Below are 25,876 nucleotides of genomic sequence, written 5' to 3'. Positions count from 1 at the left end.
CAAGGATCTGTGTGGATATAGATCTGCATTTCTTTTGACTAAGGCATGCAATTGCTGGGTTGTAGGGTATGCATACATGTGTTTTTACCCAATAGGTGAGTCATTTTTCCAAAACTGCTGTTCTGTTTTATGCTCTCTTGAGCAGTTCACAAGAGCCCCTGCTTTTCTTCAGACTTCCTGACGGTCACTGAACTCAGGCAAAGTGGGTTTAGATTCAGATTCAGAATCTGCCCTTTTAGCATTGTAATCTTGATTTGACAATTTCTCAGAATCTCCTCCTCTATATTACAGTGGTGTCCACTGCATCCCACTGTCATGGGCTACTGCATACACTGCATTCTATCAGGTTTTCTTCTTCTGTAGTTGATACTGTACTATTCTCATCATATCTGCAATGGACAGCTTAAGACAAGATGTTCTGTGCATGATGTGGTCCGGTGGTACTCTACATTCACTTTGAGTGTCACATACACACGAAATTCCAGATCATTGAGGGAAAATTTATTTCTTTTCCAATTTTCTTTAATCCCAGTCCTATCGAGCAAGTAGTCTCCGGTGTTTGAACAATGTATTTTGATCAGATTCATACATGCTATTTTTCTCTCCTCTTTCTCCTCTCTCCTGAAGCTCTCCTTCCAGGATAGGCCTTTCCTTACTTTCTTGTCTTTGTGTGTGGTGTGTGTGTGTGTGTGTGTGTGTGTGTGTGTGAGAGAGAGAGAGAGAGAGAGAGAGAGAGAGAGAGAGAGAGAGAGAGAGAGAGAGAGAGTTTGTGGGGTGTGTTTGTGTTGTGTGTATGTGTTGTGTGTGTTGTATGTGTTTGTGGTATATGTGGTGTGGTGTGTGTATTTGTGGTGTGGTGTGTGTAGGTGTGTGTGTGAGGCCTGCTGACTTTAATTAGGGTTGTTTACAGGTGGGAATTGTTTAGTGGAATCTGGGCAGTTAGTTTACCAGTGGCTCCGCCACTGAAGAAAATGACTCCTTTCCTCACAATCTAATAACTGCCGACAGCTTTTCAAAGAGGAATGGGGACTCCTGAGACCTTTTTCCTCTATGATGGAAAGGAATCCTGACCTACCTGGTCTTGTATTGGTCTCATGCAGGAAAATGAAGCAAGAGAGACATGGACACAGGCTCTTAACCTTTAGAAACAACATTATCTAGAAATAACTCAGTACTCTTTTTTCTTTGTTTTTTAAATTTTGCTGTTTGTGAATTAATGGCAAATAATACTATCATACTTATGGTTGTAGTTTTATATTTTAATAAGTGATTTATAGTTGAAAATCTAAGTTGCTTGAAAGGAAAAAAATACATTAAAATAATGATGCTGGAGGAACCCCAAAGTGGCCCAAACAGAGTAATTTTTATCTGAAGTTTGGAAAATGCCGGCTCACAGGAAAGTGTGGAACAGATTTCAAAGCCTCTTCAGAAATGATAGAACCAAGGTATTTGCCACTGAACCTGTGTAGCTTGAGATGGAACACTGATATCTCTGTAAGTTAATGAAACAAGTTGAGCTCTGAACTCAGTGATGCAATCAGGACTGTCAGCTCCTGATCTTTCCAGGATGCAATTAATCCTAGAGAAGATCGGGTATTTTTTCCTTTCTAATTACACAACTAATCTATATTCATTGACAGAAAAAAAAGAAAATAAATGTGAGGATAAACACAAAGAGGGAAAAATGTCGCTTCCAATCCTGCCGGCCAGGGATACAGGCATTCATTATCCATTCATGACTACTCACCTATCCATTCAGTCCCTGGTTTGCTCATTCATGTATTCACTGAGTAGTCATTTATCTCATTGATGAGTAGTAGTCAGACGTTAACTGTGGGCCAGGTGCCATTTGAGTTGTTGAAGTGTAGAGGAAGAATCCTTGCCCCTCAGGTCTCCTTGTTTTTCAGGTCTCCCATATCCTTGTTTTTCTCTTCACATACACGAACATAAACCTCTTTAAATACTACTATAAACAGTATAATATAATCATCTGACCTGGAGTTTAGTATATCATAAATATCTTTCTGAGTCAATGCACAGATCTGCATTTTCCACTTTGACACTTGTAGACTATTTGACCGAAGTATAATTTTATAGAAACATTTAGGAAGTTCTCACTGCTGAACTTAGAGATTTTCCTTTCTACCCTTGGATGGGTATTGTGTTTATAAAAAAAACTTTACTTCAGTTTTGATCCTTTATGTTTAGTTCTAATTCCTCTGGTTGACTGCTAATGTAGTTGTGGTTAACCCATTTTAACCACTTTGACCCTCTACATCCTTATCCACTTAATAGGACCAGTACAATAATCAGTCTCACAGAGTGTCTCTAAGAAGCAAGCCTCTTGCTCTGTTAAGCAAGAATACACTGAGCACTGAACAAGCATTTCATGATGGTGCTATCGGTGATAGTGCTGCTGGCAACGATTCTCTCTTGAAGCTGTGATTTGCATCTTTCTGTATGAATAGCTTGGTTCTGCTTCATGTTTGTGCTGCTACTGTCTTCTCCTCACTGATTACCATACAGTTGTCACGTAATAGATGTGGTCAGTGAATATTGGATGAGTAAGTCCTGGCACCTGAAAACTCAGATGAATGAAAGAGGTGTCAGCACTAATTAGGAGGCAGGGATCTCTGACCCACTCACCGGAGGCTAATTTCAGGGTCAGTGTGCCACAGGATGTTCTTGTGTGAGACACGAGAAAACACCTGCCCAAAGAAGGAACTGATGAGAGTCCAAAGAAAGGACAGCATCAACGTCCAACTTGGTGAAGCAGTGGGTTTTATTGGGGCTTGCAGGAGTGTGTCAGAGGTTACTTACAGGAGTGTGTCAGGGGTTACAGGAGTGTGTCAGGGGTTACTTACAGGAGTGTGTCGGGGTTACTTACAGGAGTGTGTCAGGGGTTACTTGCAGGAGTGTGTCAAGGGTTACTTGCAGGAGTGTGTCAGGAGTTGCAGGAGTGTGTCAGGGGTTACTTACAGGAGTGTGTCAGGAGTTGCAGGAGTGTGTCAGGGGTTACATGCAGGAGCGTGTCAGGGATTACTTACAGGAGTGTGTCAGGAGTTGCAGGATGGGTCAGGGGTTATTTACAGGAGTGTGTCAGGGGTTACTTACAGGAGCATGTCGGGGTTGCAGGAGTGTGTCAGGGATTACTTACAGGAGTGTGTCAGGGGTTGCAGGAGTGTGTCAGGAGTTGCAGGAGTGTGTCAGGGATTACTTACAGGAGTATGTCAGGAGATACAGGAGTGTGTCAGGGGTTACTTATAGGAGCAGGGATGATACAGACACAGCTTTTTGTGTCACCAAAAGTCTACCCCAGCATGGGTGACAGCTCATGACAGCCTGCAGACTGCCACCAGGTTGTCTCTCCCAGGCGGCTCAGCTGGTCTGAGTGACTCTCAGAAATCCTTTCTGCTTATACAACCTTGGGGAAGGAAGAGCCTTGTGAATCTGGTGAGTTTCAAGGACTTCTTGGAGCTTTTGAGTTTTTTACTTCTTGAATTTTAATGCACTGTCCTGCAGCATGGAACACGAGTCTCATGGAGCTTTCCTCCAAGGTTTATCTCAGAGGGAATCCCTATACAGCAGCTCTGACCAACCTATACCATGCTAGGCAGCAGTCAGGGCCAAAGGCTTCTGTTCCAAGGTGACTTACATTTTACAGACCCCTCATTCAACCTCATGTTAATCTCACCAGCACACAGACAGCATGTGAGAGTTCCCCATGGGGTCAGAACCACACAGTTATGCAATAGGTTCTATTTTGTGAACTAGACTGGGCACAGCCATGCAAGACCAGAGTGGAAACAGCTTTGACCTTTCGGAGCAGAGTTAAGTGATGCTTGAATAAGCCCCTACACTATACATCTTGTTTGCTGAGGGCTGACAGGATCAGTGCCAACTGTTTTAGAGTCAATAAGGGCTGGCTTCTCATTGTGATTTTTTTTTATAACCTATTGACATCATGAGTTGGGAAGATAACGTCTCCAGCCTTAGTTTCTATGTTTGTAGAATGGAAACTGGGATGCTTGCTTGCTGAGCTGTGGGATTAAGTGAGACAGCCATGCAAACAGCTTAGCAAATGGCATCTGCAGTTTTGGAGACCCAGGGCAGTTCAAGGGAGTCTCACGCTTGTGTGTCTTCTCTCTAGTGTGAAACTTCCTCTTGGCTGATGAGGTTCTGATCACGGGAAAGTGGCTCACATATCTTATCCAGCTAATATTCTCCTCCAAAATTGCTTACTAAAACATGAGGGTGATGTGCCCTGTCCCTTCAGGCTTCTGTTCTCCTGCTTGGGAGAGCTATGAATTAATGCTTGCTAACAGAATGGCATGTTGGGTCCAGAATGTGACATGTTTGTTTGGGCTGTGCTATGTCCTTTGTACCACAAGCCCCTGTGGAAGCATGTTAAATTCTGTTGTGATCTGTTAGTATAGGGATCATGTCATGTTCAGTACTCATTCTGAACAACAAACACTAGTTAGTGAACACTGATATTTCTAATAGAATGTAAGTCCTCAAAGGCAAAGCTCTGGCTGCCTGCTCATTATTGAATAACTGGTACTTGATAGGATTCCCATAATTACAGACTGAATGAGTGAATGAGATGAGGGGAAAGAAATGTACCCACTGTTCAGTGAGTTAGACCAGCACCAGGCAAATAATCTAATGCTCAAGACAGAAGTGCTGCTGCTCGCTGGATCCCGCGGCTTGTGTGATCTGCCTACTTCATTGTTCTGTCACAGATTCTGCAACAAAGCCCCTCCAGTGCTCCTGCCCTGATTGATCATCGTCTTCATGATAAACAGGAAGGAAAATCACTATGGCACACATGCTCATCACTCCACATGCCTCTGCCCTTGATGGATGGTCTCCATTTATAGAGTTATTGAGAGAAACCCAGAGGAAATGGTTGTTAGGCTTACCCCTGAGCAAGTTCATCATTAAACAACCTGAGACTGCCACTGTGTGCCATTTGTCTCCCCCTACACTGATGGGGCTAGGGCTTTGGTTACTCTGAGAAAGAGAAAGTTGACTTGGAGAAAAGGCTTGGTGGATAAAGTCCTTGCCAGGCAAATGTGAGGACCTGGATTTGGATTCTTGAGCCCATGTAAAGGCCAGACATGGCAGTGAGGTGGTGAGAAGGCACAGGAGGTCCAGAGCTTGGTGCACAAGTGTGAGCATTCTGGATTTCCAAAATCTATGGAAAATCAGGTGTCCCAGTATACATCTGTAACCCCAGCACTGCTGTGGAGGAGTGGGGGATGGAGACAGAGCATCCCTGGTGGCTCATCATCCAGCTAGCCTGGTATAGGCTGAGGTTGAACAACAAAAGACCCAATAAGTCTTTTTAAATAAGACTTTTAAATAAGATGGAAGACAAGACCAGCACCTCAGTTTGACTTCTGACTTCCACATGCGTGCCATGGCACTAGTATGCTCATACTTATACACACTCACATCACATGAGGTGGGAGGGGAGAGGAATAGGGACAAAGAGGAAGATGGAGAGGGAAAGAGATTAAAAATGTCAGAGAAAGCTGCCATCTGACTGTTCCTTATAGAAATCATGTGATGGTCAGTGGGAAGGATCACCATCAAATGAGCAGATATGTGAAATGAAAGGAAGTTTTAAATACTCCTGGTGGGAGCATTTGGCATGTTTAGGCAGAGTTGGTACAACACATATACAATAACCTGGAGAATCATATGCATTTATGTGTAAGGACATGCTCTGGATGTACCAGTCTGAAGAGGAAGAGAGGTATTTGGAATAGCTCAGAATGTGAGCAAAAGAAAATATACTTCAACACCAAGACTGTGTTTACTATACATTAGAATATCATACAGAAATGAAAAGTTTCTCCTAAATGTAATGTTGAATGAAGAAATGATATCCCAAAGAGGACGTACAGTGAGACACTGTTCATATAAAGTGAAAGATCAGAAAGAATTCATAGATCGTCTAGGTCTGCAGACAAAAGAAGCCAAGCTATAAAGGTAAGGAGGTAGTTGAGTGCTATAAAAAGGCTGGATGGAGGTTACATCTCAGGGAGAAGGGACACCATGGGTGGAGAATGTTGGCTCTGTTCTATTACTGGCCAATGGTTACATGTAGTATATTCTCTTTCTAAATACTGGCTGCCCTGTGCCTTCATGCAGGCTCTGTTTCTGTGTATTCATTAGTTTCTTACATTAAATATATTTTTAATAACTCAGTTTCTAGGCAGAGCACAGACACCAAGGCACAACTGACTCTCCTCTTTGGATTTGTGTCCCCAAATCCACAGGTCTTAACAACGGCTTCAGCTGTTTGTTAAACATGTAGATTGTCAGGCTCCTGACAACCTCAGCTTCATGACAAGGGGACTAATAAGGTTCTTTTGTTAGAAAGTCTTTCTAAAATTTGGTTTTGAGCGTTTTTGTATTAGAATAACCAGGGAGGTTTAGGACAGACTGACATTTCCACAGTGCTCTAGACACATGAGTTAACAGGTGAAAGGTACAGCACAGACATGTCGGACTTCTACATCTCTCTTGGGTCTTTTGTGCTCAGATCACTTGAGAGCTACTAGTTCAGGCTAGTGGACTAGCTGAGGATCTTGTCTGAATGCTCTTCTGAGTCAGCCAGGCCATGGTGGAGTCCAGGTCCCATGCTTCCTACGTGTCCAAGTGACCCCTGTGTTCTTCCTGCAGGGGCTGTGCTGCATAGCAAAGGGCCAGAACCTGGAGAACCAGATGGAATTTGGGTGTGGTAACAACACCACAGCATTGCAACCTGGGACCGTAACAAACAAGCAAGCAACCATCCCTGTGCCTCAGTTTCCCCATTTATGAGCTGGAAGTGGTAATAATCCCCACCTTCTGCATGGTTGTGTGGCTCAAGGGAGATTGGTCAGATAATGCCATGGCAGAATTTCAAACACTGAGCAGGTTTTCAGGGAAGCCCACCCCTTCTCTGCAGGCCTACTGTGCCTAAGCTCTCCTGGAAACCTGTTCTGGAGGCTGTTTAAAGTAGGCTCCTGGCTTCATTACTTACATATGCACATACACACACAGGCACTCATACACACATTCTCATGTATATGCCTATGTATGCATATACATGCAAACATGCTCATGCATATGCATGTATACACACACCCATCAGCATGTACATATAACACATGCTCATGTGCATGTAAACACAATTATTTGTGTGTATACACAGTGTACCTTAGCTCACAGGCACCTACATATACATAGATACATATCATCTACATGTATACATATACTCATGAATATGCATATATACATACATGCTCATGAATCTCTATACACACACTCATGTGTGTGTATCTTCATGTACACGCACTTGCCTATATGAATACACAGGATGTACAAATGCTTTTTGGCTTTTAACAGTGTTGTTTCTCAATTCATTGTAGGTTGAAAATATTATAAAACTAAAATGTGTTTACTAGGCCAACGCTGGCATCAAGCCTTAAACATGGTCAGAATACTGTACTCACAGCTAGGCATCACAGAGAGTCCCGTTACATGTGGCCAGCTCAAGGAAAGACTAATTAAATGAATGAATATATTATAGGTGGGAGACAAGCAAGCAAACTTAGACATACACAGATATACATGCACATACATATGCAGATATACACACATATATACACATATACTATGTACATGTGCCTGTTGGTTATTCCTGTTTTAATCTGTTGGTGAATAGACACATATATGGTTTGTATTATGATATTCGTAGTTCTCAAATGCATATATCTATATCTGTATCTATATATATCTATATATAATGTTTTTGCACAAACACATGAATGTGTATTTGGTCATTCATTGTCTGTGCCCCTAACTATAATTCAGTCCAACTTTGCTGAGCATCTAATGTATTCCAGACATTTGCTTTCTACCTGTGTGGAGCTTGCCCTTTATGGGGTAATAAGCAGACCGCAAATGAATTATACTGTTGGAAAATCATGTGGTGTCAAAGTCTTATTGCTATACAAGGAAGATGACAGTGAGGGATTAGGTGGTGTGTGTCTAGGTGGTCAGCAAAGCTGTGACTGAGCACATGGCACATGAAGAAAGCCTGGTGGATATTCAGAGCGCTTGCTTGCCATCGACATCTGAAGACCTTGGTCCCACTTTTGTGACTCTCCTAAAGGTGGATGCAGAGCACTGACTCCACATTGTCTTCTGACCTCCACACGTGCTGTGGCCTGTCCCCAGATAATGATAGCATTTAAAAATTAAAAAGGCAAGTCTTGGAGGGAGAAGGGAGCAGGTGCTTATAACCAGGGAAGGATGTGCTGGGACAGAATGGTATGGAAAGAAAAGGGAGGCCCAGGAAGAGGCAGGATGAAGTCTGAGTGCTCACAGGCATCTGGTTTATTTTTTTGTCTGGGGATGTGAGGAGAGGTGTGGCAGTATCTGTTTTAATCTATTGTGTGAGAAAAGACAACAGAGGAAGAGAAGGATAGCAGAATCAGGGAGACAGGATGGAAAGGTACAGCATCCATTCCACTAGCCTAGGACAGCAGTACTGAGGGTGACTCAGGGCTGTTCTGTACAGCTGAGCAGATTGGGCATGGCTCATCTAGTGGATGTTCACATGGGTGTGGGAGCAATGGTAAGCTAGGGCTTTGCAGTGCTCTGGATGAGCGGCTCTCCATAGTGATGCTGGATCCACAGAGGCTGGAATTCACTCTGCCCTGAGCTCTATCCCTAGTGCTCAAGCTCTGTGTGGCAAACCATAGGTATGGTGATGTTGTGTCCCCCAATATATTGTGCACCCCAATAAACTTATCTGGGGGTCAGAGAACAGAACAGCCACTATATTAAACATATGTTTAGGCAGTGGTAGCACATGCCTTTAATCCTAGCATTCTGGAGGCAGAGATCCATCTAGATCTCTGTGAGTTCAAAGCCGGCTACTCAGGGAAACAGCCAGGCATAGTGACATATGCCTTTAATCCCAGGAAGTGATGGCAGGAAGCAGAAAGGTATATAAGGTGTGAGGAACAGGAACTAAAGACTTTTTAATCTTTTAGGCTTTTGAGCAGCAGTTCAGCTGAGATCCATTTGGGTGAGGACTCAGAGGCTTGCAGTTAGAGTAAACAAAATCAGCTGAGGAAGTGGCAAGGTGAGGTTGGATGTGGCTTGTTCTCTGATCATTCAGCCTTCACCCCAATACCTGGCTCAGGGTTTGTTTTTATTAATAAGACCTTTAGAGATTTGTGTTACATCTGGTGCCCAGTGTTCATGATACAAATTTGTGAAAAAGCAGTCCCTTGCAGTCCCCAGCTCAGGCCAAGCTTCAGGTAGCCAGTTGTGGTGGTGCACACTGGTAGGATTTGCTGACGGAGTCAGAGGCAGGAGGATCCCGAGTGTGAGGCTAGCCTGGGAAGCTTGCTGAGGAGAAGCTGCGGCCAAGGCTGGGCCATAAACGATGGCGATGGTGGCAGGATGGTGGAGGTGGCTGCTTCTGCTCCACATTGCTGGCTGCTTCTCATCATGTTGCTGATGGCGACGCTACCACCAGAGACAAGAGTTTACTGCTGCTCGTTCAGAGAAGAATCGCCAGAACCAGCATCTTACAAGGAAGCAGCAGCAAAGGTCAGTTTGGAGAAGTTTGATGAGGCAAGTGGTGGGAGAAATTGCTGTGAAGATATTCTCTTCTGGAGAAGAACATTCATGGTTCCGAGAGACAGACATTTATGAGACTGTGATTACTCCAAACCACAGAGGAGGCACAATAAGATAAATAAATAAATAAATAAATAAATAAATAAATAAATAAATAAATCTGCAGGAAACGTCTAAGAGCAACTTTGAAATCTTCAAAAGGATGATGGGATCCTACAATGATGATTTCACATGGACTATGATAAAGCCATTAAGCTGCTTTGAACTCACAGAGATCCAGATAGATCTCTGCCTCTGGAATGCTAGGATTAAAGGCGTGTGCTACCACTGCCTAAGCCTATGTTTAATACAGTGGTTGTTCTGTTCTCTGACCCCCAGATAAGTTTATTGGGGTGCATAATATATTGGGAGATACAATATCACCACACATAGAGCTCAATAAAAACTAGGGCATGAATGCTATGCTTACTTTCACCATGTACCTTGGGTATGTGTTCAGTGCATGTGCACATGTGCATACAGATGTGCATGTTATAGGTATGCATCTATACATGTGCATACAGGTGTGCATGTGCATGGGGAGACCAGAGCTCCACATTAGTGGTATTTGTCACTTTCTACCTTATTTTTTTATGAGACCTGGCCTCTCACTAACTGTGGAACTTGTAGATTGGCTAAGTGAGGCAGCAGGACCCTGAAACCCTCCCATCTCGTCTCTCCAGTCCTAGGGTTACAGGCACCTGTCACTGTGTCCAGCTTTTTACATGGGTGATGGAGATCCTGAACTATGCCATCAAGCTTGTTCAGCAAGTGCTTTGTCAACTGAGCCACCTTCCCACCTCCTCCCTGCCTTGCTGAGAGCCACCTTCTGCAGGTGAGGCAGCGAAGGCTGAAGTGTTTGGCAGATCTGCAAAAGTCTCCACTTTCATTTGATGGCCACTTTGAGTGTCCTGTGTGAAAACCCCTCTGCTCTTCACAACACTGTCATTTTATGTCACAAATGCAATCAGCTTTCTCGCTGCACTTTGCAGAAAGGGGAATAAAACAATCTAATCCCCGCCCCCCTCCCCATGCATCACAGCTGAGTCACCTCTCACTTGCTGATCTGCTCTGACTGCAATTAGAGTTAAATGGCCCTTGGGACCAGAACAGGCTCATCTTTATTTACAAGATGTGCACATCACAGCTCCCAGCGTTAACAGCTCTGTTAGTGGCAGACACCTCTTTTCTGAAGGAACAGGAGAGAAGCATTGGAGATGGTTATAAGATGTTTCCCTTGGGGGTCGAAATGGAGACCAGGGTGGGAGGGAAGAACCAGGGTGGGCAGTAGGTACACTGTGAACTGTAGGTCTGGGTGCCACGTTTGACAGGTGGCATGACCTTGAACACCTCCTGGACATCTGCTTGGTTACCGAGAGCAAATGCCTGGTTAACTATGTAACAGAGACTGGTGGAATGGGCTGGAGAGATGTTCAGTCTGGTTCAGAGCACACAATGTTCCTGCAGAGGACCTGAGTTCTGTTCTCAACACCAACACTGGGCAACTCATAGCTGCCTGTAATTCTTGCTTCAGGGGATCAGACATGTTCTTCTGGCTTCTGCAGGAACCTGCACTGATGTGTTCAAACCCCACACAGACCACACACACAAACACACACACACACACACACAGACATACACATAGACCACACACACACACACAGAGACATACACATAGACCACACACACACACACACACACACACACACACACATACACACACACACTAAAAGTAAATTAAAATCTTTAAAAAGGCCTGGAAGAGTTGCAGAATCACATGTGAGAATATTCTTACGTTCTTAGTAGCAGTGAGAGGGACGGCAAGGTGAAAATCAGAAAGGAGTGCTTTATTTTAGTTCCTAAGTGCGGTGCTCATGGTGTCTGAAGCTCTTCTCATTGCATAGTGTGCTAAAATGCTCTGGCATCCTGCCTTCTTACGCCTTTCGTTCCTTCCCCATTTCCATCAAATTCACACAGCAAGTCTTTCCTGAACGTCTACCATGTGTGAGGCTTTGAATCTTCTAGTGGAAAACATGACAGATGTGGTCCTGGCCCTGAAAGAGGTCATAAGGTAAAGGAAGAGGGGACAGAAAAATAATCACATTCATGGTTGTGGTCGTCATCGTGCTGTTCTCAGAAGGGGAGATGTTGGCAACCATGCATCTGTGCGAGATCACATGGGACTGGAGGGTTAAAGAGGCTCCCTTCAAGAAAGGCGGAAAAGATGGCTAGCAGATGAATGAAGGGTTGGAAGGGTGGGGCCGTGTGCAAAGGTCTGGACGGAGCACTGATGGGCAAGTGAGAGGATAGGCCGGGGAGAGACCACATGGGCAAAGGAAACTGCTGAAAGCTGGTGAATTAATGAAAGTTTCGACAAGGGAGGCTGACCAAACACCCACTAGGAACAACACAGAACCAAACAACCCCCCCCCCCAAAAAAAAAAAAAAGCAAATGCAGCTCCTGTAAATAACCTAGCTTCTGCTTCGCTTGGAACCTTAGAAACAATTTTTTTTTTCTTCCTAAAAGGTGCCAGTTAGTGTGACTCTGAATCAGTTCACTAAGTTGGAACTTGGTGTCCGAGGTTAGAGAACCCGGTCTATGTCTTGTTATTCCAACTCCAGACGGGGAGGTGGGACAGGAGGCAAAGGCAACTTCCGGTTGAAGGCTGTGCTACTCTGGATGTGGGGGGAACGGATCTTCCAGCCAGCACCGGAAGCCAGCGTGGCATTTCCGCATTTCCTCACGTTCTTTGGAAAAGCCTATGGCTACCCTATGGCATCAGTCTGATAAACAGCACTGGCTCTCCTTAGCCAGACTCCGCTGACAGAGGCTTCGCGCTCCAAGGAGTGGTTGCCATGAGAAGTGATCGCCTTTACATTACCAACCGAAGAAGAGGGCTGATGCAAGTCTCAGAATGAAAATTATTGGGAACTTCTAAGGGGGACTTTTGAATTCCCTTGGGGGTGCAGGTGTCAGAAGTTAGATGGGGCTGCTGGGCTCCATGCCAACAACCTAGATGCTACAGATGAGTACCAGAGGACGTCAATCAGCCTTAGTGTCTACACCACTTCTGATGTGGAACTGTGAGCCATTTCAGCACATGGAGCCTGGCTGAAAGGGCCAGTGGGGTTGCCTAACCTGCATAGTTGTTCAAATGGCTAGTTGGCAGGGGTTTCTTCACCAGATCTTATCATCTCACCATGGCCATGATTTGACCTGTGGACCTATGGGAAGGTCAAATTATTCACACATAAGCTGTCAGAAAAAGGTGGAAAAAAAAAAGAGCCATTGTAGAAAATATCACCAAATACCATTATCAGACCCTCAAAATAGCCATAATTTCTCTGCCTTGTTTTTATCCTTTGACAGATTTGTACATGTGTATATGTTGCCCTCACTTGCTCCCTGCTTCCTGCTACTGAGACCTATCTTCCCATCCAAAGCACACTCCTACTTTGCTGCTGTTTTATTTTTTTAAGCCTCCAACTTTAATGTTAGTTGCATTATGAGCATCAGTGGGGGTTTATTTACCAGAACGAGACAGTCTCTCAGAGCCTACATCACTGAAGAAGACGGCAGCAGTAATTTCTCACTTTCATCAAGCACTCTCACTGGTGTCCAAAAAGCTCATCTCATGAATCTTTTTGTATTTACCTGAACTGGAATTGAGAGATTCATTTCTTTCACTTATGATTTAAAGCTTTTATTTACAATAATATTGACTTTCTGCTGGTGAACAGTTGTATGAAGTTTAGGGTAGGTAGGTTCATGTAGCCATTGCCTTACCCAAATGACAATTGTCCATTAGCTTAGAAAACTCCCCATACTGCCCATGGTGGTTTGTAAAAGTGACCTTAGAGGCTCAGATGTTTTAGTGCTTGGTCCCCAGTTAGTGGAAAGGTTGGGAAGGATTAGGAAATGTGGCTTCATTGGAGGAAGTGTGTCACTGAGGGCAGGTTTTGAAGTTTCAAAAGGCCTTGCCATTCCCAGTTAGTACTCTCGCTCCCCCCCCCTCCCCTCTCTTTCTCTCCCCCTCCTTCCCTCCCTCTCTCGCCTCTTGCCTAGTGCTTTTGGATCAGGATGTAAGCTCTCAGCTCATGCCTTCTTGCCTGCTGCCATGCTCCTATCATGATGGTCATGGACTCGACCCTCTGAATATAGGCCCCTAATAAACTGTTCTCTAAGTTGCTTTGGTCACAGTGTTTCATAAAAATAATAGAAGTAGCTAAGACACTGGCCCATTTTTATTGAGCCATTGCCTTCTCCTAACCCCTGAAATGCCTTTGCTTCTCCACTGCTACATTTCCAAAATGCCCTCAGGCATGGAATCACATAAGCTTTGTACACATCTAGATACAGAGAATTTTCATTATTATGCACAGCCCTATTTGTGCATCTTAAAGAAAACATTAGAAACCTCCGACACTAATAATATTATGTCCTGTTTTGAAAGAGACCCAATCTTCTCCCAACTCCATCTGTAGAGCAAAGAACTCAGTGGATTCCTAAGCAAGGCAGCATCATGGAGAATTCTGGACAGAGGCAGAGAAGAACAGGGACCGGCAAACAGCTCACAACATGTGGAAATGTGTTCATCTCACCTTGGGTGGAGCCCTGCTGGACACCCTTCCAGACTGCAGCTCCCCAGGAGCCCTGGCACTCTATAAGCCTGCCAACCAAACAAATGCAGGCAGAGACAGCAAGCATATTTTTTAAAAGTCAGCTTGATGTACCTCCTGCAGGGGAGGCAGCATGCCCATGTGATGGTCACATTAGAACCATTGATTTTCTGCCAGCAGTTAGTGGGAAGGGGAGCCCATGTGTGCCTTGGGGCACCATCCCTCCCAAGCTGACAAAGGAGAGAACTGTAGTATTTTGCCTAAATGTACCTAGCCTGAATCCTTCTGGAAACAATCCCTAGCCCATTTGCCAAGGGCAGAAGTATGTTTGGAAGGACAAGCTGTGGCTGAATCTCCTTTTCCATGCATGTATCTTCTCTAGGTGGGGACAGGCTGGGAATCCACATGTGTGGGCTGGAAGAGCTTTGGGGCACACTGCTAAGCTGAAGTCTCTTGACCAGTTTAGAAGAAGGTGGTTGCCCCTGGAAACAGATACCAGTGTAAACTACAGTAAGTTATGAGTATCCTCTCTTTCTTCATCTTTGCGTTCAAGAAAATGCATCTCTCATTGTAGTTGACAGCACTGCAAGGCTGACAAAGTCTGGTGGGGACACCTTAGGAGTGAAGAGAGCAACAGGCCAATCGGTTACTGAGAAAGCCCAATGGAAACTAGTCACACCCACTTAGCTCATAATACAAACAACAACAATAAGAAGAAAAACCTGAACCAAACCAAACCAAACCAAACCAAACCAGCATCTTTTCCAGCTCAAGCTTCAAATCTTGGCATACGCAGGTGACAGTGAATCTTTTCCTCTCAGTGTGGCTAGCATCTCAACAGGGCTGTGTCCTCTAACTGGTGCAAGGCTCTCTCTCTCTGTCTCGCTGCAGTAACTCTAGAATAGACTCACTTCTGGCTCTTCTCTGCATCTTTTGCCCCTGCCTCGACACTTTCATGACCCCGCCTCATTAATTCAGTGTTTAGAGATGGGATGCCATGCTGGATCCTGAGGAGCACACCCATAGTCTCGACTGGAGCAGCTTAGGTTGAAGGGTTATTCACTTGAGCCTAAGCAACAGAGAAACTATGTCTCAATATAAAAGAAAATAAAAAATAAAATATTAAGTAAAAGGAAAGAGAGGAACAAAGACGGAAAGGCTGACTGTGCTGGGCCATACTTTATCATGCTAAGGACAAGCCCCAGTGCTGTGGGTAGAGTGCCTACAGGACTGACTACACAGCAAGCCATTTAATCACCATCCACAGTCCTCTTTTTTAGCCAAGTGTTCTCTCTCTGTGTCTGTCTGTCTCTGTCTCTCTGTCTCTGTCTCTGTCTCTCTGTTGTATATGCACACCTTTCAGGGACACCCCACCCTATCACTCTCTAACAGTCACTTTACAGAGTTTTTCACTGAACCTAAAGCTAAGGTGGCCGCTCTCTTATCTCTACCCCCTGTCATTGGGGTTATAGGTATGTGTTGGTCATGTTCAACCTTTCCCAATTTGGAACCTCAATTCTTTCTAATTTCAGACTTGGTGTAGACAGAGTCCTTCGTAATAGATATAAATCTCCATTACTCCATGTAATTCTAGAGAAGAAAAATTCTCTCATTCAAATATGGTCATTTATTCATTTACTAATGACTAAACATCTACTACATGTCAGGTATAATGTCTAGTGATGGACAGGTAGATGGTCTTAACATTCTGGTTTCTCTTGGAAGAGTGGTTAACCTTCTGCACTGATTATTTATTTCTATGTAGCACTGAAGATTTGTTATGTCAGGGTTTCTCTGGGTCAGCACTTTAGCAGATCTTAATGTAGCAGTCCAACTCAGAGTCAGAGAGTCTCATGAGACTGAAGACTGGTGACGTGGCCGTCTAAAAGTCTGACCTGAGTTGGGGTCTTCCACTGTTAGGATGACTCTCACGAGGCTGCTGACAGTAGACCCCTGGGTCTCTCTGGCATAACTTGGGTGCCTTCACAACATGGCAACCAACTTCTCGAGATGAAAGATCTCATAAACAGCAACGGGGAAGCTGTGATACCTTTCATGGTCTAAGCTTAGATGCTAAATACTGTGAGTTCTGTCACATCCTGTCCTATAGAAGTGAAGTACTCAATCCAGCCCATACTCAACAAGGGGGGGGAATTAAACACCATATTTTAAATGGAGGACTGCAAAATAATCCATATCCATCTTTTATGCCATGACTCCTGCTTTATCTAAAACCCTTTATTAGCTGGGTTATGGATAAGTTCAGATGCAGACTCAAGGGTACAGTATAAGCAAACTGACCTGATCACTTCACTATTATCAGTTATTAATTATATAATGATTGTTACAAAGTAATAGGACCAATGTTTACAAGACCATAACTTGGGAGGGTGTAGCTTAAAAAACATCCTAGGGTTGCCGAGATGATTCAGTATTTAAGAGTGCTGCTCTTGCAGATGACCCAGGTTTGGATCCCAGAACCCATGGTAGGTGGCTCACAGCACATATTTAAAAAAAATAGTCTTGAAAAAAGGTGTCTTATACTTGGGGTTTACCTCCAAATTCTGTCTCCAGAAATTGTGACTCCTGTGTTCTGCTATGAGACAAGGATGTTTGTTATTCTTGTGAGCTTTTCAGGTGATGAACCACAGACCCGGTAAACCTTAAAAAAATTGGCTCATGGAACTTGAAGTAGTCAGTCATTGGATGCTCCTTTAGGAAACTGTTTTACTTGCATAATTTGGTGAGCTCACCCAGTAATTTAGTAGCCTTTGTCTCCATTTTTATTCCTTTAATCCATATTCTGATTTTTTAAAAATTTATTTTGAATGCAGTTTCTCAACTATATTAGAGTTTGACATATTGATATTTCCTTACAGCTTCATCATGCATTCACACATCCAAAGGAATAATCTTAACTGTAGCAAAATTGGCTTGAAGCATGTGTGTGCTATGTTAAAATGCCAGGCGTGCTATAATTATATTTTATCAGGTGAAGTTTAACATTTTAATAGGCAGTGTCTAAGGCTGATTTGACAGGGTGTTTTTGGATGGTGAAATGGATGCTCAAAATAAGAAAACGCCACTCAGAAACTAAATGAATCACTTCTGCTAGACAAGTAGGATTGGAGTCTATTATGAAGGGCCTGTGCAATGTCTGAAGAGCTGTCTTCTTTTTGATGTATATTCATTAACTCTGATTCAGAAGGTTGAGAAAAAGAACCCCTTCGTGACTTGTTAATCATTAAATAAAAGAAGTGAACAGTTGGCAAAGCCCCAGGAGTCTTTACCTGGGTTTTTATTTTATCTTACCATGAGTATAAGTCACCAAAATAGCAAGACTGAAGCCACACAGCTCTCTCCATCTCTTCTGATGTTGCACAGACTCTCCAAGTTGGACAAATGGGATTGGTTATTTCCACTGTTGTGTCATGGGAGGGGATTTCATCACAGGGGTTATCTGGCCAACACCTGTTGCCTTTGCTTTGTTTACAGATGGAACCGACACGACTCCCTTGCCTTGAGCTATGTCTTTGACTGTAAAGTAGACTTTTGCACATTAGCTCATGAATAGATGAACCAGGCATTTTGCATCCGAGGGGAGCAATGCCGTCTCGTTCAGAGGAAGATTGTTTGTTCCGATGGAGTGCTGAAAAGATTCCTCCTTAGACGATGGGCAGCGGGGCTGCATCCGCAGCTCTAGGATGCCGGGTGTGATTCAGATGGTCTGAACTAAAGCATATTCTTTCACACAGCATCCTATGGAGGTTAAGAGAATGGGGCTGGAACTCAGACCTGCCTTCCACTCACCTCACACTCCTCCTCAGGGTGGATTCAAACAAACACTCCCAATTCTGCTTTATTCACAGGAAATTTACTTGGGCACATAAAACTGTGATTCCTGCTGTCTTCCACTGTCCTGCTGCAGAATTGTCACTCATTACTACTTTTTGAAGGTGACTTCCTTGTTAAAACATCACAGCAATTGGGTTTTAGAAACTGTGATGTATTGTGTATAAGGTTAGTATTTTCCCTACTTGGGGTCCAAAGAGTGTTTGAGTCTGTTGGTTGATACCTTAAGCAGCTGTGGGAAATTTTTCCCATATTCCAGCTGTGTCTCCTTCCTCCTACTGATCATGTGGATGCTAGAGTTTTAAAGAAGCCTCCCAAGTCTGCATTTGAATGCTCCTCACCATGCTGTTTCCTTCTTCATATGCCATACTGACTCACACCAACATGTGTGTGAGTGAGTGTGTATGAGTGTGTGTATGTGTGTGTGAGTGTGTGTGTATGTGTGAGTGTGAGTGAGTGGGTGTGTATGTGTGAGTGTATGAGTGTGTGTGAGTGTGTCTCTGTGTGTGTGTAATTTGATATTTAGATGTCTGTTGAATTCTTCATTTTTATTTCAAGAATTTCCATTGGATCCTCTTGTCTCACCTCCCAAGTGTCAGAATAATTGTCGTGCACCACCATACCCAGCTTTCTATTCTCTTGAAAATACTGGCATTACTTCGAAATCTCTATATATCTATTTTATAATATGCTGTCCTTTTATTTTCTTTCTCTCCTATCTCTTGATAAGCTCAGTAACTTTTTATTCAGTGTCAAGTGTGAAAACCTCACAGGAACTCTGGAGGTGATTGTGCTCTAGCAAGGACTGTCCGTTCACTGAAGGCGTATCAGGCTGGAGGGGCTCCAGCACCCTCAATTCCTAAGAAGCAAACTGAAACATGGCTCACTGTGTACAGTAAGACAAATGGAACAGAGCAACCTAGCTCAGGTGACTACTCTCCTGCCAAACAAACCTTCTCTTTGCCCTGTTTCCCTGCTCTCCCAGTGCTGCAGGGATCCAGCACTGATGACTTCACCAATTGCCCTTTGCTCAGACAAAGCCTTTATTAATATAAATTAATTACTTAAATATTTATTACTATTTACATAGGGTTTCTCTGTGTAGTCTTGGTTGTCCTGGAACTCGCTCTGTAGACCAGGCTGGCCTTGAACTCAGAGATCGACTTGACTTGTATTTTTCTTTGTTAAACCTGAAAATATTTTTTTTTTTTGTGGTCTAAACACGTTGGAAAGATACTGAAATTTTATTTGGGAAGACCTATTTTAATGTTTCAGTGAGTGCATTTACTTATGATTAGCTTAAGCATATCCATTCAAACATAAACATAAATATGTCCAATTACATATAGCAAGTTTAATGTTGTACAAAGATGTTAATTCTTGATTATCCCCTTCCCCACAACAACCTGTGTATGACTGTCCAAATCCTGTTCCTGGTGGTTTAAAGGTGAAATCAATATGCCCCTCAAAAGGTCAGTCGTGAGATACATTTACAAATTATCCTTATCAGGAGCTGTGTACCTGGCATTTGCTGTTTTGCTTCAGTCCTGTGACACTCAGTTACGTCAGACACATCCTTTCCTTATATAACCTCATCACCATGCAGAAGTGCTTCCATTGATCATGTAGATTTTACAGGACCCAGCCTGCACGTCAGTCTACACCTGATTCTCTTGTGTCTCATGCATGTTCTCTCTCAGAGGTCAGATGTTATTTCCAAAATGAAAACTGATTGTGTTTCAAACTTGCTGAAACCATTCCAGTTGCTGCCCAATCATCTCAGGACCAACGCTCCATGGTCCCACTCTTGCCTGCACTGGTCTTTTCTTTCCCTGTTGTAGACTTAGTGACTGTCAATATCCTGGTTCCCAATACCTTGAATCTGAGCTCAAGACTCCACCAAAGGTTCAGTTGTGATATACATTTGTAAGTTATTAGCGATTTAGACTTCAGATTTTCTAAAATTTACTGCCTTTTGATTTCATCCAGTTTGAAGGAGCTGCTGTAGGCTTCTTCTGTGCAACAGACTCATGTGGAGCATCCTTCCTTCTTCTTTTTGCCTAGAAAACATCTCCCTGGCATTCAGTTCTCAAGTCAAGCCAACTTCTTACCCCTGGTCCAGGATGTCTCAGTGTATAGTTCTCTGGATGTGTCTCTCTTTGCTGTATTTACACACACTCCCATGATTTATTGATTTCTGTTTGCTTTTTTGCAAGGTAAAATCCAGGAGAACAGAAATTTTATATATTCTTACTCATCATTGCTTAGTGGCCCAGAGGACCCATGGATCCTGGATCATAATAGGTACATAATGAATCTGTTCATGATGAATTATGGAAACAGTGTAAATTTGTTATTTCACTTGTGTAAATGGTTTTCACATTGTTCCATTAAAAAAGTCACTTTGCATGGGCACATGGCATAGGACATTTTTCTTTGTTCAGCACCAGACATTATCCATCTCATGAATAATTATTTTGCCTAAAGACACTAAGAATTAATAATAAATCATTTATGTTCTTTGGTTGTTAAGCAGACTAGGATGAAATTTAGTATTGAATTTTAGCTAGTTATAGTCATTAACAAAATCTGTTTATTCAACAAATACTTAATGATAGTTTTTGGTATAGAAAACACTATCTGAGGGTAAAGAGATTGTAAGAGCCAGGGGCAGTGGAGGACTGCTGTGAAAAGCGTTTTCCTGTCATAGTAGGGACTTTATACACATGAACTCATTCCCGGTGTCTGTGGCTGCATGCACAAGACCTGCACAAGATCCGGCCAGCCTAGATTGCAGTGTGGGAATGGGCAGGGCTCATGCAGTCCTACCCCTCACTGTGGGCTGTTGGCAACTGACTGCTGTGAGAAGGAGAGTCTCTTTCTTCAGATCCTGCCCTTGATAGGGGACGGCCATGTTCCAGTCCCATACCTCTCCACATCCTGGCAGCACCAAGTGGACTCAGTGGGTTAAAGAAAGAACATGAAGCTGAGAAGGAAAAGTTGGTGAGGGTATGGGAAGCATTAGAAGGGAGAGAGTGGGGGTGGATTTGATCCAAACACATTGGGGCATTGCAGAGAAAAGCACACCATCTTCTCCCGTGGAAGGAGCATGGAGAGCAGAAGAGACTGAGATCAGCTCAGTGTGGATAGAGAGTCATAGAGAGGGTGGGTGCTATGAGGGAGAGGAATTTGTGGGTCCTGGAGGGACAATGTGTGTGATCTACTGCAGTTTGATAAGAAAATGACTTTTTCTAGAGAAAAATAGAAATTTATGGAAGATTTGGAGAAATGGGTCATTTTTGAACTTTTAAAAGAATGAAAGGGATCTGGGGAGATAGGTTGTCTTATAAGACTGAGTCCTGGATTTGATTCCCAGAACCTATTGTATAAAAAGCTGGTGTAATCGTGTGCACTTGCAAGCTCAGTGCTGGGGATGGGGAGCCAGGCTGGTGTCTGGAGCTCACTGGCCATGCAGGTTAGCCCAGATGCTGTGTTCCAGCTCACATAGAGACCCTGTCTCAAAAAGAAAAAAAGAGAGGTGGAGTTGCACTTGGAGGTGCAACACCTGAGACTGATTCTCAATTCCATGTGCATATACATCCATGTGCACCTATGAATGCTCGTACACACACACACACACACACACACACACACACACACACACACACGCACACACACAATGATTACTGGTTACATCACATAGAGAGATTGTGTATTTGTTTGAATCAACATAATATTTTATATAGATACTACAAATGTCTATCTATCTATCATCTATCTATCTATCTATCTATCTATCTATCTATCTATCTATCTATCTATCTATCTATCTATCTATCCTGTCTTTATCCCTGCAATCCTGTTGTGCAAGTGATTAATGGAGAGTGCTTTGAGGAGACACGAGAGGCAGAGGAAAAGTTCAGCAAGGATGCATCTTGTTGAAGTCTTCACCTTGATCTCCAAGGTGCCCTGGAGGACACCTTGCATGAATTAACCCAGTGTGAGGAATGGGGACTCAGGTGCCATTGTCAATAATTAACAGCCAACACTTATTACAACTACAGTCACACAGGCTTGTTCAAGATCAGAAACAGGGCTGATTTTGTCAACCACAAGTGCTTTATGTACCTTCCCTTAAGTTAAAAGATATTTACCTCTTGAACAGTTATTTATTTCAATGTAAGTTATATGACTAAAACAAGTTCTAGGAGGCTGTGTAGCTGGATTCCACAGAAACAACAGCTATTAGGATTTTTTTTTGGTAAATCTTTCTCTTTCTGTAAACCAAATCATAGCACAGCACACTGATTGCTCTAAATCTTTCTCTACTTGTGCAATGATGTAATTTGGAGGACATTCTATATCCAAGCAGAGCTTGTATCTTTGCTTTCAGTGCCTGCAGAGGATTGCACTGTGCATTTGGACCACTGCATATTCGCCTGGATTTTCTTTTTTTGATTTTCTTTGTATGGAGGCAAATGCATATGCACTTGATATAACTGAAGTACTTGCAGTAAGGTAGGAGATGATAATTGGAATTAACGTGTCCTTGAAGAGTTCCCCTGGAAAGCCAGTCCTTGCACCTTGGATTATCATATATATGTCAGAGGAAGCTGCATGTTTTCATCTATGACATCATGAAACCCAGTCAGTGAGGGATTTTCAGTCAGTTCATTGAAGCTAGAGGGCTCATCTGAAACTTCATTCATTTCATCTGAATTTAGCAGAGCACCCAAGCCGATCTCACAATGATTACAGAGCATTCCACAGGTTATGAAGGGACCCATTACGACTGTGTCAAAAGCTCTCCAAAGTGTGTTGAAGACTCAGTTGATTTAATGTAAAGCCTAATAACAGTCTATGGCTTTAAAACACACAAGTTTGAACTAGATTTGAGCTCTCAGGCAGTATATTTGTAAATGTATCTACACCTTTATTTTTGGAGATTTTAAAAGATTTTTTAAAGCCATGATTTAATGGAGCCAGAGAGCTGAAAGTGTTCTGGCTCAGTTGTGTTTTGAAGCTAGCAGCTGACATGATCAAGAGTGGCTTCAGGGGACAGACTCTTGGCTTTTCTCCCTTGGCAGCCTGTGTAGCCACAGTGAACAGAGTACACTCAGTTGGGGCAGTGTGGGGATACTGGGGTCTCCCCATGCACATTCTCCCTCTGTCTCCTTTTAAATTCTCCCCAGAGAACAGATGCTCCATGGCCAGTTCTAAGACAAAAACAATTGGTCAAGAATTGAGTGCGGCCTCGTGATTCTTGTTTGATTGTAGGACGCCATATGGGCAGAGTGTAGATGTCTGGTTTCAGTCTGCTAAGGCTGTGTCAGCAAAGCAGCTAGCATCTAGCGTTAGAAAGTATCTGTTGACGACTGAAGTGACAGATGATATTTTGTGACATCCAGTGTCCATTTTAAAATGAAGGTACCATACTGCTGACAATTCTAGAATAAACCCTTTAATACCCGAGGTAAGGTTTTTGATACAAACCAATAGAAAATACTAAGGTTGGACTCCTTTCATTCTGTCTCTGGAAGAAGTAGAGCTGATGGGTGGATGTCAGGCACATCCGAAAACTGCTCCATGAAGGTGTTGAATGAGATGGTCATCAGTCGCAAGCTAGAGTCACAAGTTGTCACTGTATCACATTGATGGGTTATGTGCATAGACAGATAATTCTTCTTAGTTTAATCAATTGATGTAAGTTGTGACACCAGAAACTCAAAATGGTCTGAGGCACAAAAACAGAGATTTTATTTGTGCAATTGAAGTTAAGTTGCTGTCAGTTTCACATCCTTTTAAAATACAATTGTATAACCTTATGGTAGCCACAAAGCAAAAACCTATGAGAAATATTTTAAAAATTAAAAGTAAGGAAGCAAGACATGCTATAAGAGAAAAAACACCCAGCTACTCAGAAAGACAGTCAGGGGAGGAAAGAAGGAAGGAAGGAAAGAATAGAGGGATAAAGTGAAGGCAAAACAATAATGACAATTTGAAGTCTTTAACTCCCAAGTGAATTGAGTTATTCAATCAAAACACATGGACAGTACATAAAACACCCCAATACTCACCTTTTACTGCCTATAAAAGACTTATGTCACCTGTGGGGACACACTGAAAAAGTCAAGGGATAGTAAGAGATCTTAAAACAAAGGCAGACATTGCTGTAGCTTAAGTCAACATCGTTAGAAGAGACAGAGAATGCTAACATGGAATGACAAAGGAGTCAACTGGGTGAGAAGACTCAGTGCTAAGAACATACACACAGCTAGTCCTGGAGCACCTGCGCACGACATCAAGCAGTATTTGAGAGATGAAAAAGGAGAGTTTCAACTTATACTACAGAAATATCAAGTGTCTTAAGACATCAGATCTGAAGGAGGCCAGGCAGTAGGGGTAGGTAATGTGCCAACAGGGAATCTCTACTCCTAACTTCCACATATGGACCAATCCTCCACAGAGATGAATTAGAAAAAACAAGACATTGGAGTTATACTTCTCTTGAGACTAACTAGACCCAACAACGACAGAGAATGTCTGCCCAGGAGCTGAAGAGCCATTCTTTTCAAACATACATGGATGGATAGAGCATATGCTGCAATACAAAGTGTGTGTGTGTGTGTGTGTGTGTGTGTGTGTGTGTGTGTTCTATGTGTGCGCGCACACACACACACACACACACACACACACACACACACACACACACACGCTCCTGTGAAGAACAGAGGACAGCTCTTAGTGGAGCTCCAGTCCTTGTCTCCCGTGTTGTTTGAATGGGCTCTCTTGTACCCGCTGCTAGCTGGCCTTCAAGATTCTAGATGCTGCTACTTTCCTATCCCATCTGCCCTGGCAGCACTGGGTTATAAACACATGCACTACTGTATACAACTGTTTTTATGTGGGTTCTGGGAATCTGAACACTGGTCCTTACTCTTGGGAGGCAAGCCCTTTATTCATTAAGCCAATACAGCCAAGCCTAATAAGTTAAAAAAACCAGCAACTAAATAATATCAGCTACCTTTTCTAACCATAGTGATATAAAACTAGAGGCTATAAAAGGAAGAACTTTGGAAAATACAAAATTTCATGGAAATTAAACAACATGCTCCTGAGTAGTCACTAAATAGATAAAGAAATTGAAAGAGAAATTCAAATTTTTCCTGAGGGAAATAAAAGCAAAAACACACATGGAAGCTTATGGGATATAGCAATAAAAGTTTATAGCAATGACTGGACATAAAAACAGCAACAGTAAGTGAGCTTAGATATACACACACATACATGTGGTATATATGTATGTGTGTATGTATATATATATATGTATATATATATAATTAATTATAGAATGAGAGGTCATGAACTCGAGAGCAAGTGTGTAAGGGAAATACAGGAGTTGGGGAGAGGAAATGATGTAATAATAATTTCATACTACTTGTGTATGAAATTCAGAAAAAAATTAAATAAAAGACTGAGCTAAGAAAACTAGAAAAACAATAACTAAGGCCACAACTAGTTAGAAGAAGCAAATAATGAGTCAAAGCAGAAATAAACAAATTAAAAGTAGAAATCTTAAAAAAATAATAAAATAAATGGTTTTTTAAAAAGTTAAACAAAATTGACAATGCTTTAGCCAAATTTATATAAAAGAAAACTAAAATAAAAATGAGAGATAAAAAAGAGAGTTACAACTTATACTATGGAATAT

The 25,876-nt window shown here is 42.7% G+C and overlaps 1 long non-coding RNA gene across 2 annotated transcripts in view; it reads left to right on the top strand.

The window, feature by feature from the left end:
• LOC114707340 overlaps positions 1-25,876 on the top strand; it is a 242,212-nt gene that overhangs the window by 123,536 nt on the left and 92,800 nt on the right. Inside the window, exons 3-6 of one of the 2 annotated variants that reach the window (XR_003736639.2) lie at positions 6,697-6,847; positions 10,377-10,528; positions 18,183-18,333; positions 20,382-20,469. The exons of the other annotated variant lie outside the window; for it this stretch is intronic. This is a non-coding gene — a long non-coding RNA (uncharacterized LOC114707340). The remainder of the gene's footprint in view (positions 1-6,696; positions 6,848-10,376; positions 10,529-18,182; positions 18,334-20,381; positions 20,470-25,876) is intronic. 2 annotated transcript variants of the gene reach the window in all.

Source organism: Peromyscus leucopus, chromosome 8b, assembly GCF_004664715.2.
Source record: "Peromyscus leucopus breed LL Stock chromosome 8b, UCI_PerLeu_2.1, whole genome shotgun sequence".
NCBI lineage: Eukaryota > Metazoa > Chordata > Mammalia > Rodentia > Cricetidae > Peromyscus > Peromyscus leucopus.
Note: the sequence above shows the minus strand (reverse complement) of the source record. Positions and strands in the feature narration are given on the sequence as shown.